We start from the raw sequence: 15,458 nt of genomic DNA, 5'->3' as shown, positions 1-15,458 counted from the left end.
TCCCAGAAGGTGGAGCCCACATCTCCAAGATGGGCACAGTACACACGTAGTGTCCCAGTCTCAGTTCCTGAATGATGTTGCAAAGACCACTGGAACCATATGAACCCAGACAAACTTAAACAATAGCAAAATACCCTCTTCTCCTCTGATTTTTGCACTCTCGAATAGCTATCTGCAACACTGATAAATAGATGAGTAGCATTATTAACAGCAACAGGAGGAGAAACTATGCTGTGGTGGCATTTCCAACGCTTTTTTACACGTGGGACATTACAGCACAGCATGCAGCGCTTATATCAACAACTGACAAGCACAGATTTGCTGTGGAGAAGGGAAGAGGCAGAAGAAAAGAGCCTCTGCCCGTTCAGGTGTAGTCAGCCAGAGCAAAGTTCAACCCATACATGTAGTTGTCTGCCCAGCTGCTGTTAAAATGGAAAACCCGAGCTTGCATGTGCCACTGCAGGGAGTTTTGCAGCACAAGAATGGGGCAGCAAGTTGTCTGCCCTGCAACAATTTGATTTTGTATTAACTTAAACAAAATCGGCGTCCTATGTAAAGTAAATAAATAAACAAATAAAGACTCTGTGATGGTAGGAAAAAAAGTCAGGTTTTTATTTTAAACTTTACCCAAGACAGTTTGTATTAATTCAAGTAGCCTGGGTCTTTATTGTTTGAGAGCTGAAATTAAAACAAGCATAACCCTAACAATGATAAGGTTAGTACCTTAAACAGGAAACAGGTAAATAGCACTAGAGTATTGACTAAGATATTTACCATGAATATTTAGACAGTCAGCAGCTGTCTTAAAGCAGATGTCTTAAATGCTAAAGTTAGACTACAGACTTACCACATAGGATGCATATAGCACCTGCACAGCCTTGGAACCTGGTAGAGACCTTCAATGCATCCTTGTTTGTAGCTGCAACTAGAGAGACATACACTCTAATAAAATTAAAAATAGTTATTGTTTAAAACCAGTAATAGTTTCCATTTGTTATTTCAACATTTTTATCAAACCGGCACAATGAAAATTTCTGTCTCATGTCTTATTTAAGCTAGCAACATGTTTTATGTGGCCATTCTTCCAGATCTTATGATTACATTTCCAGACTCTTCAGAATTACTCTTCTGACTCATAAGTTTCAAGGAAAGCTGAGTAGCAAGAAAAAGAAATTTAAAATAGTCCCCTTCAGAGACATTCAAATTATTACAATTGTAAAAAAAAGGGGTAACGAGTTTTCAAGTTGTGACTCCAGACCTTGATGCATTTCAGCCCCTCAGATGGTTTTCTACACAATGTTGTCAAGTTTTCAAATTGTTAGAATCTGAATTGAGAGCAGCTTTAAATTATGGTGTATAATGGGCTCTATAAAGTAGATTAGCTTTCTCTTTTTAACCCAAACTACTTTGGCCTCCATAATGTGCGCTTGGAAAACATTCTGGGCAAGATGCAGTTGGCTCACTCTATAGCCATGTACTGTACAAGCAGACATCACACAACCAGTTGCATATAACCAGAACTCCTAATAGCCTTCAGCTTTCAAAACGCTGACCTCTGCTGAGGAGAGAAAGGAGCTGCCCTACTTGTGAGGAGTGAACCTAACACAAACACTGAGAAATAGCTTTATTCAGATGTAGCCCTGATTTTGAGAACTTTATTGATGAGGATGGAAGGCAGTATATGTACTTTTGCTTTGCTTTCTGAGAATGAAGAATTCTGTTAAATGGGGGTATAGCACTCCTGCTATTCAGGAGTGATGTTTGCACTAGAACCTCATAATGTTTGAATTCCAGCACAGGCTTAATAACCCACACTCCTTCATAGGAAACTGAATATACTATCAATCAAGCAGCTCGCCTTGGTGCTCACCTATCCCCTCCATTGACTGGGGTTATGTTTGAAGGCCAACCACAACAAATATGCTTTTTTTACTGTTTTCAAACACTTTCAAGGGGGTCCAGACACACAACAACAGGACGATGCAGGTACCAAGATGAATGAGGGCATGAAGTATAATAAACCATATAATTGGGCAATGGCTCAGGAAAGCTTTGTTCACATGGGAAGTAGCCATTATTCACAGGTTCTTTTTAAAAAACAACATAAGCAAAGCAATGGACTTGGTATAGCACTTTCTGTTTTGAAGTACCACAGAACATCCCACAAAATAAGCAGCTGAGAGGCAACTGTCAGTTCTCACAAGGTAGAAAGGTTAGACCTGTTACAGAATACAGCTACTGCCTTAAGGTTAGTCCCTCAGAAACCCTCTCTGTTGACATAATTTTTCTACTTCCACTGAAGTTGATGGGAGTCTGATGGCTTCAGACTCACCAGAATAAAGTGAAACATAATTTTACCCTCTGAAAAATCCAATTCATTGTGACTACGTTTCACAAAAAGGGTTTTGCTCTTTATGCCAAGGCATCTGCACAGAGCTAAGGGAATCCAACACTGGGCAAGTTGAAACATTTATTTTATTTGTATTAAATCTACTACATAACATCTGGGCTTAATGTAGAAGTCTATCATAGCAGATGAAAACACCGAAATCAGAAATGGCCCCTAATCTAACCTAGCACCTTCCCTACATGTAAATGAATTTGCCATTTATCAAAAGACCGGCTTAGAGAAATGTCCTAGGTTGCATTCGACAAGCCTGAAACTTTTCAAGCCTTTGAAAACATGGCCAGAAGGCCAACACTGTGATCAGCCAAGTGCTTTCCTGCAAAACACCAACCCTAGGATTTCACTCCACAATTTTTGTAGGAAATATAACTTACGGTAGAAATACAGAGTGTAAGACTCACAGTGAGTAATTGCACTGTTATAAAAATATTTACGTTTGTCTTGAAATAAAGCTACAAAGGAAAGAACTTCTGATTTACAGATGTAAAGAGCCTTAACACTCTTTCTTTCTTTTTTCCATGTGCCACCTTTATAATATTTGGTATTGACCCATTCAAAAAGTCCATCAACAAAGAACACACCTACTGTGCCAGATGACGTGGTAAGATTTTTGGAAACACGTACAAGATGTTTTCTACCTGCTTCTTCTTTAATGTTCATATTAAAGAAAAAAAAAAAACAAAATGAGAAATAGTTTGCCATTCACTTCTCATTACAAAATTGCTTTCTGTCCATGAAAGAAATTAATTGTCCTGCACATTTGCTGACAGAAAAATAAAATCTTTTTGATTCATATATTTCAAAGTTGTTAAACTGTGTTGTAGAATTACAGTTATTTCAATCCTTAATGTAATTTAGCAATCTTGACTTCAACATGTGTCCTCTATATCAAGATCATCAGCATGGAATCAATTTAGAGTAAAAGATCTTCTGTTGTGCTTTTTTGAACTGATGTGTGGGGTTTGTTTGGTTTTTTTAAACAATAGTTAATAGAAATGACAAAAGAAATTTAAAAAAATCCCTCAAACCTCAAACAACTAGAAGTAATAAAACCAACTGAGATTTATGCACAGATTCAGCTCAGTTAGGTTTGTCTCAAATGTAACTGACTTCCCATGATTTCAAATGAATTTGAAAACTGAATTCTGGGGAATTGGAATCTTTGAGGGTATGAACCAGACTTTCACTTACTTCCTTATAAATTGCTACAGTTGATTAAAGTATATTTTAGGCTTCCCAAACATCTCCAGTTTCTTTCTTTTCATGAACATCCTTTATGAGAATGCCAAACCTCAAGTATACCCAAATCAGCTGGTTCAGGCAGCTTTTAACATTTCTTTGGGTCTAGGTCTATGAGGTCCTCAGCATTTATCTGCAGCTCACTCTAAAGCTTCATTAACCACATGTTGGGGCACGAAAAAATGGAATATTCAACCTGTATTTCTGATATAGCAGTGGAGTGGAAGTTTAATACCCAATAACAAGCTTAGAGAAAAGAATCTCAGTTACCTTCAGATGCACATGAGTTACTCATTGGTTCCAATAAGTACCAAGCCTGTGCATGTGCTTTTCAGTATTTATGAATATACTACCAGACTAAGATGCTGGTAGATTTACATGCTGGATGCAATTCTGCTTTTTGGTAGAAAGTGAAGATGAATATCTCTGATCTTGGAACAGCAGCTATTCCATAAGTGCAGAAACAGCTTTTCTCAAGATGCATCTGAATAATAGGAGGAAACCTCAGATCTGCAACACTCCTAGTTTTCTGTAAGATGACATGCATTCATTGGAACCTATAAATCAATGGCATGACAGCTTTGCTTTACCTGAATGATGAAGAAGATTGATATTCCTAAATTATGTGTTAACAGAGTGAAATTGTTATAGGCTTTCCTGAGGTATGAATATATTTTTGAACTGAGATCTTAAAGACACTTTGGCAATGCCAGAAAAAAAAAGAGAAAAATTTTAAAAATACTTTGAATATTTTATCATCCCAGCTCAGAAACATTAAATTTGACTGTTATTACTTCAATATTTGAAAAATATTAACTATTTAATATTGAATAAAGTGTTGTAATAATTTAAAATTAAACTGACAAAAATTATATTGCCATGGTTAAAAAGAAAGGGTGTTGTTTACATTAACTCTGGTTCATTTCCCCCAGATTTCTACAAAGGTCTGCTGGCATGATGCAGAGGGATTTTAAAAGTCTAAAAAAACCAGATAAGGATTAGCAAACAGTAAATTACACAGTAAAACTTTAGAGTAGGAAAATTATTTGTCTGGATTCTAGTGCTAGTAAAAGACTGCTAAATAAATCAAGTCCAGGGAGTATTCCTGGCCTGGAGGCCGATCTGACTACATCTACAGTAGCCTTTGTCCTTTCTACCACCCCACCTTCGTCCTTTACACCGTGCAGTGGTGACCCAAAGACATAGGTACAATTTTAGTGTGTTTTTTTTCAGTCCAGTATTCCTTAAATAAAGTGCAAGCCGACCAGATGGTATTTTCATCATATGAGTCTGATGCACTGTTTATGAAGACACACATATTGGAGAGTGCAAAGTCTACTGAACCTCAAGGTCTGTCTTGGGCAAGAGGCATCTGAATTTGTTCCAGTACTCTCTCTATTCCGTATTGAAACTGATTTCTGCTCCCTGCTTTCCCTGTGCCAGGACCAGGTCTTGCCTTAGAGAGCACCACTCAGCACAGGTCAAAACCAACCAGGCGATGTACTCAAAGCTAGGCAGCACAGATGCTCAAACACACTCCCTGGATCAATTTTGTTTAGCAACAGAAACAAAGGCCAAATGATTAAAGGAGTTTTACCACACCCACAAGAACTGTGAGTTGTGATAAAGGTCAAGAAACCATTTATAGAATGCAAACTTGGCTTTTTCAGCCATCTTTTTACAATTACAAGCCCATCTCTAAGGAAGACAACCAGTGTGTATAAAGGAGGCCATGTGCTCTGGGGTGAGGAGAAGGAAAGGGGCTGCCCAGCTAGGACACTTTCCTGGCATTGTCCTGCCCTGCTCTGGCCATGGCTTCTGTCACAATTTTCTCTACCTGTAAATGCAGGTGATAATCCTTTCTACAGAGATGGAGAAGGGTGTGAGACTGTTTCATGAGGTAAAGAATAATATGATAAAAAAGGAAGTGCTAGCAGTTTCAACATTAAAATGGTATTGTTATCAGGGATAAAATTTAAACAGATTGTAATTTGCTTTCCACAAATGCTGTAATTAGGATTCTCTCAGCTTTTGTGTTCATATATGGAGCAGCCTTTTATCTGTTGAGGAAGGGGGAGAGAAGGTGCACTTTCTGTTATTCTATTTTTATATGGATATATCTCTATCTTGTTACGTTCAGACTTATTTCTTTTTGAATACCAGGTGAGCCAGTATTGCCTCACAAAAAAGACATTTACTTTGTGTTATACCTCATTAGCATGAAAATGCCTGCATAGTCACCAATTAGTATTTAAACTTCAGGCAGAAATTTGAGAGCTCAGTGGGGAGAGACCAAAATGGGGAAATGACCCAGGGCCATCCTCAGGGTTAATTCTAACTGTATGACTTAAAGCATATCACATGGTTCACAGTTTTGAAAGCTCCAATCAAAAGCAGTAGGTTCAAAATAAATTCTTAAATAAAAAAAAGTTAGGATTTTCACCCAACTAAACTTAGATGCTAAATCCAGATATGGGTTCTAAAATAAGTCTTGATTTTTTCCACATTAACTGAGGTTAGTAGGAGTTATGCCACTGTAAACAAAGGAAGAATTTCACAAAAAATTTCTGTATGTTGTGGTTAAATACACAGAGGTGAATTACACTTAGTGCTGTTAAAATATAATGGTAGTAGTCCCTTGTTCTATCATATATATCTTTTCAGCTTAAAAATGAATAAGAACTATTATATTGAAAAAATATAACCTTTAAAACAGATGTGATACACTTCATTGTGGTTGCAAATAAATTGGCAAAAAGTATGTATTGGCTACTATTATAGCTTTATATTAGTTCAGAAATATCTTTTATTCTAGTCATTTATAAAAAAGTTTGTTTCTGTCCATTTTTTTTGTTTTGTTTGGTTTTTTTTTGACAAGTCTGAGGTATCATTCAGCAGTTTTATCCCCCCTAAACTGAAGGGAGGTGAAAAGAGGCACAACATAATTTCCTCCTGAATGGGGACTAGGTAGCACCTCCTGCCTACCTTCCTTCTTGTCTGTCTGGAATGGCTTGACCTTCAAATTTCTGAGACTCCAAATTCTGGACCTCCTGAGCTCCTCCATGGAAAAGTAAAGTCATAAATGTTGCAAATACACCTTCTGGGAAATTCCATCACAATACAGCCTGTTAGGGGTATGCAGACACACCTCTTCAATTCCTGATTGCTGAGTGGGAAGAAAGAGGATCTGAAGACTTATGAAGTCAGAACAGCTGCTGCAGGCAGAACTGTTCCCTCTTTCTACCTCAATGATCTGTAATTTCTTAGAGAAACTTTCTAACAGCGTACAACCTAGGGCATGAGCCAGACTGGCCTCTTTGGGCATTCTCAGTGCCATGTTTGTGAGGGTTTCTGGGACCATGAATGCTTGTGTTGCCCCTTGATGCAGTTTGGGCATATCCTGCCAAGTTACAAACTGGTGGAGGCTACAGACACAGCAACTAGTGTGATATGCTGTCCTTTAGCCTGTTTCCCATCCCAGACTGCCCCAGTTGATGAGGGGCTGTTGAGGTGAGCCTCACACATCCCCTTCTCCCCATTTCTACCTACTGGTGGAACAGCCCCTCCTCCAGCACTTTTATCCATAATGATCAAGTGGCTTTCTTCAAAGATGTTGTTGCCAAAGCCCTTTCCACCATCGAAGCAGCTCAACAAATATGTCTGACTCATAACTTACCCACCCATGTATTTACTTTAAGTGGGTGATCAGCTCTGAGAGCATACTAACTGCTCTGTCTCACAGTGCAATGGTAAGATTATCTAGGCTGTATTTTCAAAATATAATTTCTGCGTTTTATTTAGAAGAACAATGCAAAGTCTTCTAGCGGTTCAAACTTCTTGCCTTCTTGCCTGTGAATTGTTCTTTAATCCTCCTGTTCTGACTGACCAAACAGGAGCACTAGATTTAAATTCTTTCTAACTCTTGTTATTTTATATACCTTAAACTGCTCCCTTTAAAATTTGAGAGACAATTTTTTCACTGTCCCTTCCCATGTGGAAGATAATGCAGGTCTCAGACATTTTTGGCATGATCAGGGATTACCCACATACAAAGTCCATCAAGAGAGAAGTGTCCGATATATTCTGACAATACAGTAGGAAACTTTTGAAACTGTCTTGAGCTAGACCAGAAAAAACCCCACTGTTGTTTCACTACGTGTGTCACAGGATAACTGTTCCAAAATCTGTTGCCCTTTAGCATCCTAGTTTTTCATTTGCATCATCATCACAATACATCACAAAATATTCCTTTGTTGGCAGACATCTTATTTATGGCATATGAGACTGACGCTGTGACACATTTATTAATACTCAGACAACAGGTAATATTTAAAACATATATTGTGCTATTATTGAGTCTTCCCACTTTGGAAGACTGAAAATAACCAGAGAATTCACATTTACATGTCTGACTTTCTATGATCATATTTTAAACAACAGTATTGGTTCCATTTATTTCTGCATAAATGTCTGCATGTTTCCCTGTGTAACTAAATTCTGATCAAAAGAACGAAACTTTTAATATGGGCATTCACTAACATTCTTTAGCAGCCATGGTCATCATTTTAGACACTTTTTAAAATAATGCATTTCAGGGAATTATGAAAAATTACATGTAGATGAATGTGCTGGTTTTAGTATTTCCTTAATTTCAGAGTTTTAGTGAGGTTTCTGGTTCTGCATATTACTAAATTTACAATAGTGATAATAATAAAATCTTTAAAAACTCCAGATACATTCAGATGTTTACTAGTTTAAAAAGTTTCCTCTGAGTGAGATGTAAGCTTTTTTTAAGAAGCACTTCAAAAGAAAAAAAAATGTTGTGGCTGGCATTTGTTATACAGATAGTGAAGAAACTAATTCATTGTTTGGACAGGCCATTGAGTAAAAAGTAACTGAATTTTTTGGGAGAAGATCAAGTACTTAATACAACACGTGATTTGTATCAGCTTTAATTTGTAGGAAACATGTAGTGAATCCAAAATAATTTCAAAGTAAATATATTAGACATCTTATGGGGATTGTCAAAAGAGTTTTTTTTAAAAAAGACTGCATAGCTACTGTTGCTTCCAAATATCACATGAAATATTTTGTTACTTCAAGCACACAAAACATTGAAAGTAAAAACATTCTTTATGGAATAAAGCACCATAAATTCTGTAAATACCTAGAGACTGTACCATTTAGGGAAAAATTGAGTACAGAGGTTGCAGTTTTATTGTTTTTGCATAGACTGTATTTTACTTAAGACAAAGTTCAACTGTGTAGTGAGGGTGAAATAAACAAAGGCAGCCCATTTAATGTGCACACTTTCATACAGGAGAAGAGGAAAGAAAGAGGGCTAGAGCAAAGAACACTGGTGCTGGGTAGCAAGGTGCATGGCACTTAGGGAGACAGCACTGTACCTGGGGAGGGGTTGTGCACCTCTGCCAGCTTTTTCTTCAAAGAATTGGCTAGGACTGACCTCTGCTAGGAGCCAGAGTGACCCTCACATACCCCCAGAAAACTTCCCTCACCCTTATGGGTGGGGCAGGTGCCTCGCAAACTCTTTGTGTTTGCCTTCCCCACCTGCGGAAGGAGCGGATGTGGTGGTGCCTCTGTTCCTCAGCTCAGGGTTAGGTGGAGCCAAGCCATGTCTCTGGGTTGAAATCAGGATTTTTACCTTCTCTTAGGCTTCAAGGTGTTCTAGGTGGAGGCTCAGCATCCTCAGACAGTCCACAGCCTGCCCTGGAAGCCCCCCAGGACTCATGAGGGCAGGGACATGTAGAAAGATGGTCTGTCTTGGGAGGCTAGTGACCAAGCTAGGAGCAGTGAGGAATATATTTTGGGAGTCATAATTGGTTATCTTCCAAATAAACAGTATTGCTTATAATTTCCAAAGCAAAGAAACTACATGCAGATCAACAGCAAATCGGTAATCAGTTGTGCCAAGATAACTATCAAACACAGTTCTGCAAAGCAACATTTTTATCATGAAACCAACAAATTGACAAGTTCACATCCACATTCTCTATCCACCTAGAGAAAGTCACTGAGAAAGTCAAAGGTGTATAAGACCTTTATTCGATCCCTGTCAGAATTTAGGAAGGCTGGTGGAACTGGGGCTGATGCCTTGTGTCATAATTGGAAGAAAAATGTTGCCAAACAACAGTATCTACCAGAGAGTGTGGAATTCCCTGAGCAGAATTGCTACCAACCAGATTAGCCAACCTGTGCTGCAGACGGAAATTCAATGCAGCTTTCCAGGATCTAAGTTTATAGAGGAACTAAGAAATTGTCCTAATTGACATATGGCAAAGTTGAAGCTCTAACTTCAAAAAAAAGTACTGAACAACTCAGGAAGCACTGAAGAAATTAACAGCAAAAAGGTAGTGCACAAAGCATAAATGCAGTAATTTCAAATAGAAAACACTAGCAAATCTGAGTTAGTACAGTTAGATTCGCCACCGGCAGTCAATATTGATATCACAGCTCTTTCCACATGACACCATTTTATATTTGACTAAAACTATAATTGTTCTCATGTGAGGAAACCCAAAGTGAGGATGAGTAAGACTATGAAATCTGCAGTATGCTTTCAACAGATGCCAAACAGTCCAATGTCATAAGAAGAGATTGATTTAGACAATTAACACCCAGAACTGTGAAGCACTATATCTCATATCCAAAAAAAGAAATGGAAGATTTAGTAAAACAAATAGATGTTACTGACCAAGTCAATGTATACAGGCAAAGATATTGATATGAGCAAAGTTTTATATCAAGTTTAATTTACCAATTAAAGAAATGCAGCACAGACCCCATTGTCTAGGATGCCTTCTCTTGTTGCTTGTTTGGCTTTGCCATCAATGTCACTATGAAGACAAAGTGCAGATGAGTGCAACACAAGTATCTCATGACTTGACATTACACCAGGAGACTCACAGAAATAGTGAGTGTAATAAAATACAGCTCATGTGCTCGACAGCTGGATGTACATGCAAGTACACACAAAGATTTTGGCCAGGGTCGCAAAAAAGAATCAAACACATATTTGGAAAAGAAATGATCTGCCATAAACTCCACACACCTCATCCCAAAAGGAGAATCCTCACAAATCTCAACTCCAGACCATGTAAGTCAAAATGGATGAATCTTGAAATATGGAAAGGATATCAAAATATGAAAGGAATTTTAGTGTCCCAACAGGCAAAAAATGCATTTACCACAGTAAGCTGAAATTGTGAAAAGTCTGTATCCTTAAGAACTAAACATAGATTTCAACTTCATAGCGTTCATGTTGAACATGGATGTGAAACTGGCATGAGAGATAAAAACAGGGTCTGTATACTTCTGAAAGCAAACAGACATACAAGGGAACAAAACCCTGGCAAATGTCAGGATGAATCTGCTAGCTTCACAACCAAAGTTATTCAGAAAGGTAGGAGAAAATTTCTAGGATATATGTTAAGAATGAATATAGATAATCTGCTAGGAGAGGGATATGCAGAGGAACAGGGCCAAACAAACTCTATGGAAAACAAGAAAAATTCATGGGGCTTCATAACACAAAGGACAGAGAGCAGCCAGAAACAGACTGGAATAGCAGGAGTCATGCTCATGCCTGTAGCACATTTAAAAGGAACGGTTCACCTGTGACGTAGGGTCAGCTGAACTCTAGTAATACAAAACTGCTTGCTGGCATATGGTTCTAAATGAAATGAAAGGAGGGGGTAAAAGGGGTATGATAGGGCAGTGGCTGTAATTATGGCCCTTATGACTTTACTGACCAGTGTTGTGAATTCCTTTATGTTAACTCCTAACCAGGAGTAACTCTGGGTACTGACATATCCATTCACCAAGAACTGCAGCTCTCCCCTTGTGCAGCCCTTTATTTTGATCTCTCCCATGCTGTTGCCGCCCGGGCTACACATACTCACAACTGGGAGTGGGCAGTGGGAAATCTCATCTGCGCTCCCTTCCTCAGAGGGAATGGGAAGGCTTGTGAGAGTAATAAGCCAAACAACTGTATCACTCATTAACTGTTCAATAGCAACAGCCCCTTCCAGTGCACCAGCTTACTTGCATGCAAATTAAGACTAGTTAATGAGAGGACTTTCAAGTAAAACTCATTTATGTAATCTGACCATCCTTGAAGCTGTTCTTGCAGAACTTGTATTATGAACTATAGGAAGGAAGAGGATGTTCATTTAAACCCCTTTGGAAAAGCAGCTTCATTTCTACTTCTTCAGAGGATAATGGAAGGAACAGACTGTCCCTGCCTCATGGAAAAAGTTCCCAGGTTGTGCTTCTTCATGCACTGGCCACTGATGCCCAGGAGTGTCCTATGTTTATGACTCTTGACATCAGCTTCTATTATAATAATAGTGGTGTGATTCCAAAAACACATTCTGGAGTTCCCCAAGGCAAAACAAATGAAAACTTCTCTATTCTTCCCATTTGGAAGAGTGTGATTGCACTAATGAAGCAATTTGATATTCTAACTAATCTCTAAAATTATGCCTAGAGGTTGGATTTTTGTTTGAGCGATGACTACCTCATTTACACAAAAATTCAAGACAACTAGAAGAAAACGATGTTGTAAACCATGCTAACAGTTTAGCTCGTTCTACCAGAGAAACTTGCCACTATGATTGCAAAAGAATAACCTGACATGATTTGTCTTTCTAGGATCTACAGCCTTGCCATGGTCTGAAAACTAAGACAACCAAGACAAAACTAAGGCATAGATTGTGAGTTTGAAAGGATTTCCCCCTTAATGCAACAGAGAAAAAGTCTCTCTGTGGGTATGTTGCAGATTCCTGCCCGTGTTCTTCACATACTAATCTGGGATTATCACTTCTACACTTATATGCTGAGGGACCAAGTAAATCCCTCTACTATCTTATTTTTATTGGGACTGACCTCCAAACAGAACAGGAAATCTCTTTGTAAGCAAATTCCCATAGCCAGTCCCCTTGCTGTTTAGTCTGCATTGGATTAAGCAGTGACTTGCTAGCTTCTTTGATTGGCAACCGTAGTACTATAAAAACAAATGTACAGAGCAAATCTCACCAGAAAAGCCTCCCAATCTGCAGACCCTTTCAGCTTTATTTGGACTGAAACTTGATGATAGCTCCACTAGACAGGAAACACTCACCCCTCCTTTCTAATATGGCACTACCGGGAGAACGCATTTTCTCACAGACCAAGTAGCGGAACTGAGAGCAGGGGAGAAAGCAGGAACACTAGAGACCTCCTATAATACATCTCAAATTCAAGCTGTTGTAAGACACAGAAGCTGCCAACACTATTTATTTACCCTGCAGTTAATTCTTTGATTGAGAAAAAAGATGGCTTATGCCATGCTTGTAATTGGGTGAGATATGGAGAAAGCAAAGCAAAAGCATCCCAGGCATTTTAAGTCCACTATGTGGTAGAAGCTGGAAGGAGCAGCAAAACATTTTCCTTGTTTTCTCACGGAACATAACACACTGCTTGTTAATGACACTTTGCAATTCTATATCACTGGGAAGAACTTCTCAGGTGTTTAGGACTGTCTTTGAAGCTGTAGGAACTCACAGATACATAGAAGAGGCTGTACAGCTCCCAACATTGTCAGAAAATCTTAAGGTAAGACAGAAAAGGAGTTGGGTGCATTATTTTTATTCTGTAGCGGATCTATTAAGACATGATACTTATGTGAAGTGACCACAGATTGAAAAGTCAGAGAAATTAAATATTTATTTTTGAGGCCAAATCAGATACATCACATAGTTGAGCTAGCATTAAACTAATGAACCACCAGCAGGTGTGAAGTGCAAATCCTGTCCTTCTTAAACTCGCATCATGTGCATTTGGCACTACTCTCTAACTTAAACCTTATCAGCCATGCCAGCCAATTGCCCCAGCTGCTTAGAATCATAGAATATCCTGAGTTGGAAGCGACCCATGAGGATCATAGAAGTCCAACTCCTGGCCCTGCAAAGGACACCCAAAAATCACACCATGTGACTGAGAGCATTGTCCAAATGCTTCTTGAACTCTGGCAGGCTTGGTGCTGTGACCATTTCCCTTGGGAGTTGTTCTGGTGATCAACCACCCTCTGGTCCAAACATAGCCCAGTATCAAGTATGTAGCAGAGGTTATCTGTTGGAAAGATGTGGATTCAACCATAGTCAAGGAATACATCTGAGAACTGGAAACTATATAGGCACGTACGTGTGTGTACACAATTCGTCCACATCTGGATGGCCACAGAAAATATTTTTCCTGTTGTTTTTTCACCAGAATAAAAGATGGATCAGTAACAGGTTTGAAATTATGCAGCCACCTACTTATGAACAACAAATTGCCTCCAAAGAGTCCTGGTAATTTGAGAAAGGTAAATCACAGCTCCATGCCTAAGTCAGCAAGGCATTTGCACTCCATCTGGGAATGTTAAATGCTGGTGCCCAGCTATACCTGACCGGGCTAGCTAAGGTCCATACTAAGCTCTCCTACCTAAAAGCCCAATAGGAAGGACACAAATAAAACTTCTGTGAGATTCTCTAGCTTTTTTTAACTAAAGAAGGAGGTGGCCACTTACCATGAAGCAACAGGTTATTAAATCCAGGAAGCATCAGGAGGGCCACAGATTCTTGCTTCTCCCTCCCAGCCCCAGCTATGTTCTGACTTGTTATCTAACTTTCCTTCTACTGGGTCTCTTACCTGCTACATTTGGCATTCACTATATTCTTGATCTTCAAGGCTTCATTTGACAGAGTGAAAAGCAGGAAGGGGTAAATGCCACCATCCCATTCACATGATTCATATTACTCTGAAGCACATTTCCACACCTGCTTTCATATGATTCACCTGAAGACACTTAAAGAGACAATAGAAAAAGTATTCTTATAGGCAAGAAAGTAGCTGCTTTCCTTTGGTGTAGGGTACCTACATTAGCCACTTCTTGTGACTGTCATCTCCTGTGCAAGATGGCCAAAGGCTGATTTTGCAGATCAGCCGCTGAACTTCTGTGAAAAACAAAGGAAAAGCGTTAGGCTTCCTAGTTAGTATTCTGGGATGCGTGAAGAAAGTCTTTGCTGGAGCTGGTAACAGCTCATCACCACCAGCAGGGCTGCTCACAATGCTTTCTCCCAGACAGCTCTGGGGGGGCCTGGATCCCTTCATGCGATGACATAATTCACCAAACCTGCAAAAACCTATACCTGCCAAGGGTGTCAGGAGGCGGGGGGGAATCTTTCTGGCATTTTAGGAAGTTGAACTACCTCAGCAGAGGGCAGTGATGCCAGAACTGCCACAAGAGGGTGGGGCTCGTGACCGTGGGGTGAGGGAGAAGGGCTTCCACATCTGGCAGCAGGGAAGCATCATGCTGTTTTGGCTGTCCATGGAAGCACAATCTGAGCCTCCTGCCAAATGACTGGATCACCAGGCCAGAGGCAAGCAAAGCTGCAGTGCTCCCAGGCCCTCTCTGCTGAAGCTGGCACTGTGCCTGGCACCCCAGGGTGTTAACCAGGGCAGGGAAACAGCACAGCTGGCTGGACAGCAGGGCAAAGGGACACTTGCCAGCTGGGGCAGAGCTCCAGGGATGTCCCTCACACAGCTAGGAGAGAGGTCTACGTCCTGCAAAAGAGCATCAGCCTCATCGGGGAAACCCTCATGATGTCCTAGACTAGATAACCATCCTTGCCTTCTGCTTGGAGTAGCAATAAGGGGGTATGTCCCCTATCTGGCAGAGGAAGGACCTGACACTGGGTATCCTGCCACCACAGAGGGGTTAGACTGAGGTTAAATCTCTATTTCCACCAGCTGCACTACTTTCTTGTTTTTT

At 39.6% G+C, this 15,458-nt stretch overlaps 1 long non-coding RNA gene across 2 annotated transcripts; it reads left to right on the top strand.

Annotated features, from left to right (window-relative positions):
• The first annotated feature begins 9,805 nt into the window (after positions 1–9,805).
• Positions 9,806–12,426, top strand: LOC116795765. 2 transcript variants are annotated; one of them, XR_004360152.1, is made up of 3 exons: positions 9,806–10,014; positions 10,653–10,760; positions 12,317–12,426. It is a non-coding gene; the product is annotated as an uncharacterized LOC116795765 (long non-coding RNA). The 2 variants fall into 2 exon arrangements; XR_004360153.1 differs by having other exon boundaries at positions 10,614–10,760.
• The last annotated feature ends 3,032 nt before the right edge of the window (positions 12,427–15,458 follow it).

Source organism: Chiroxiphia lanceolata, chromosome 1 (assembly GCF_009829145.1).
Source record: "Chiroxiphia lanceolata isolate bChiLan1 chromosome 1, bChiLan1.pri, whole genome shotgun sequence".
In the NCBI taxonomy this organism is placed as follows: domain Eukaryota; kingdom Metazoa; phylum Chordata; class Aves; order Passeriformes; family Pipridae; genus Chiroxiphia; species Chiroxiphia lanceolata.
The sequence above is the reverse complement of the archived record's forward strand: the minus strand, read 5'-3'. Positions and strand labels throughout refer to the sequence as shown.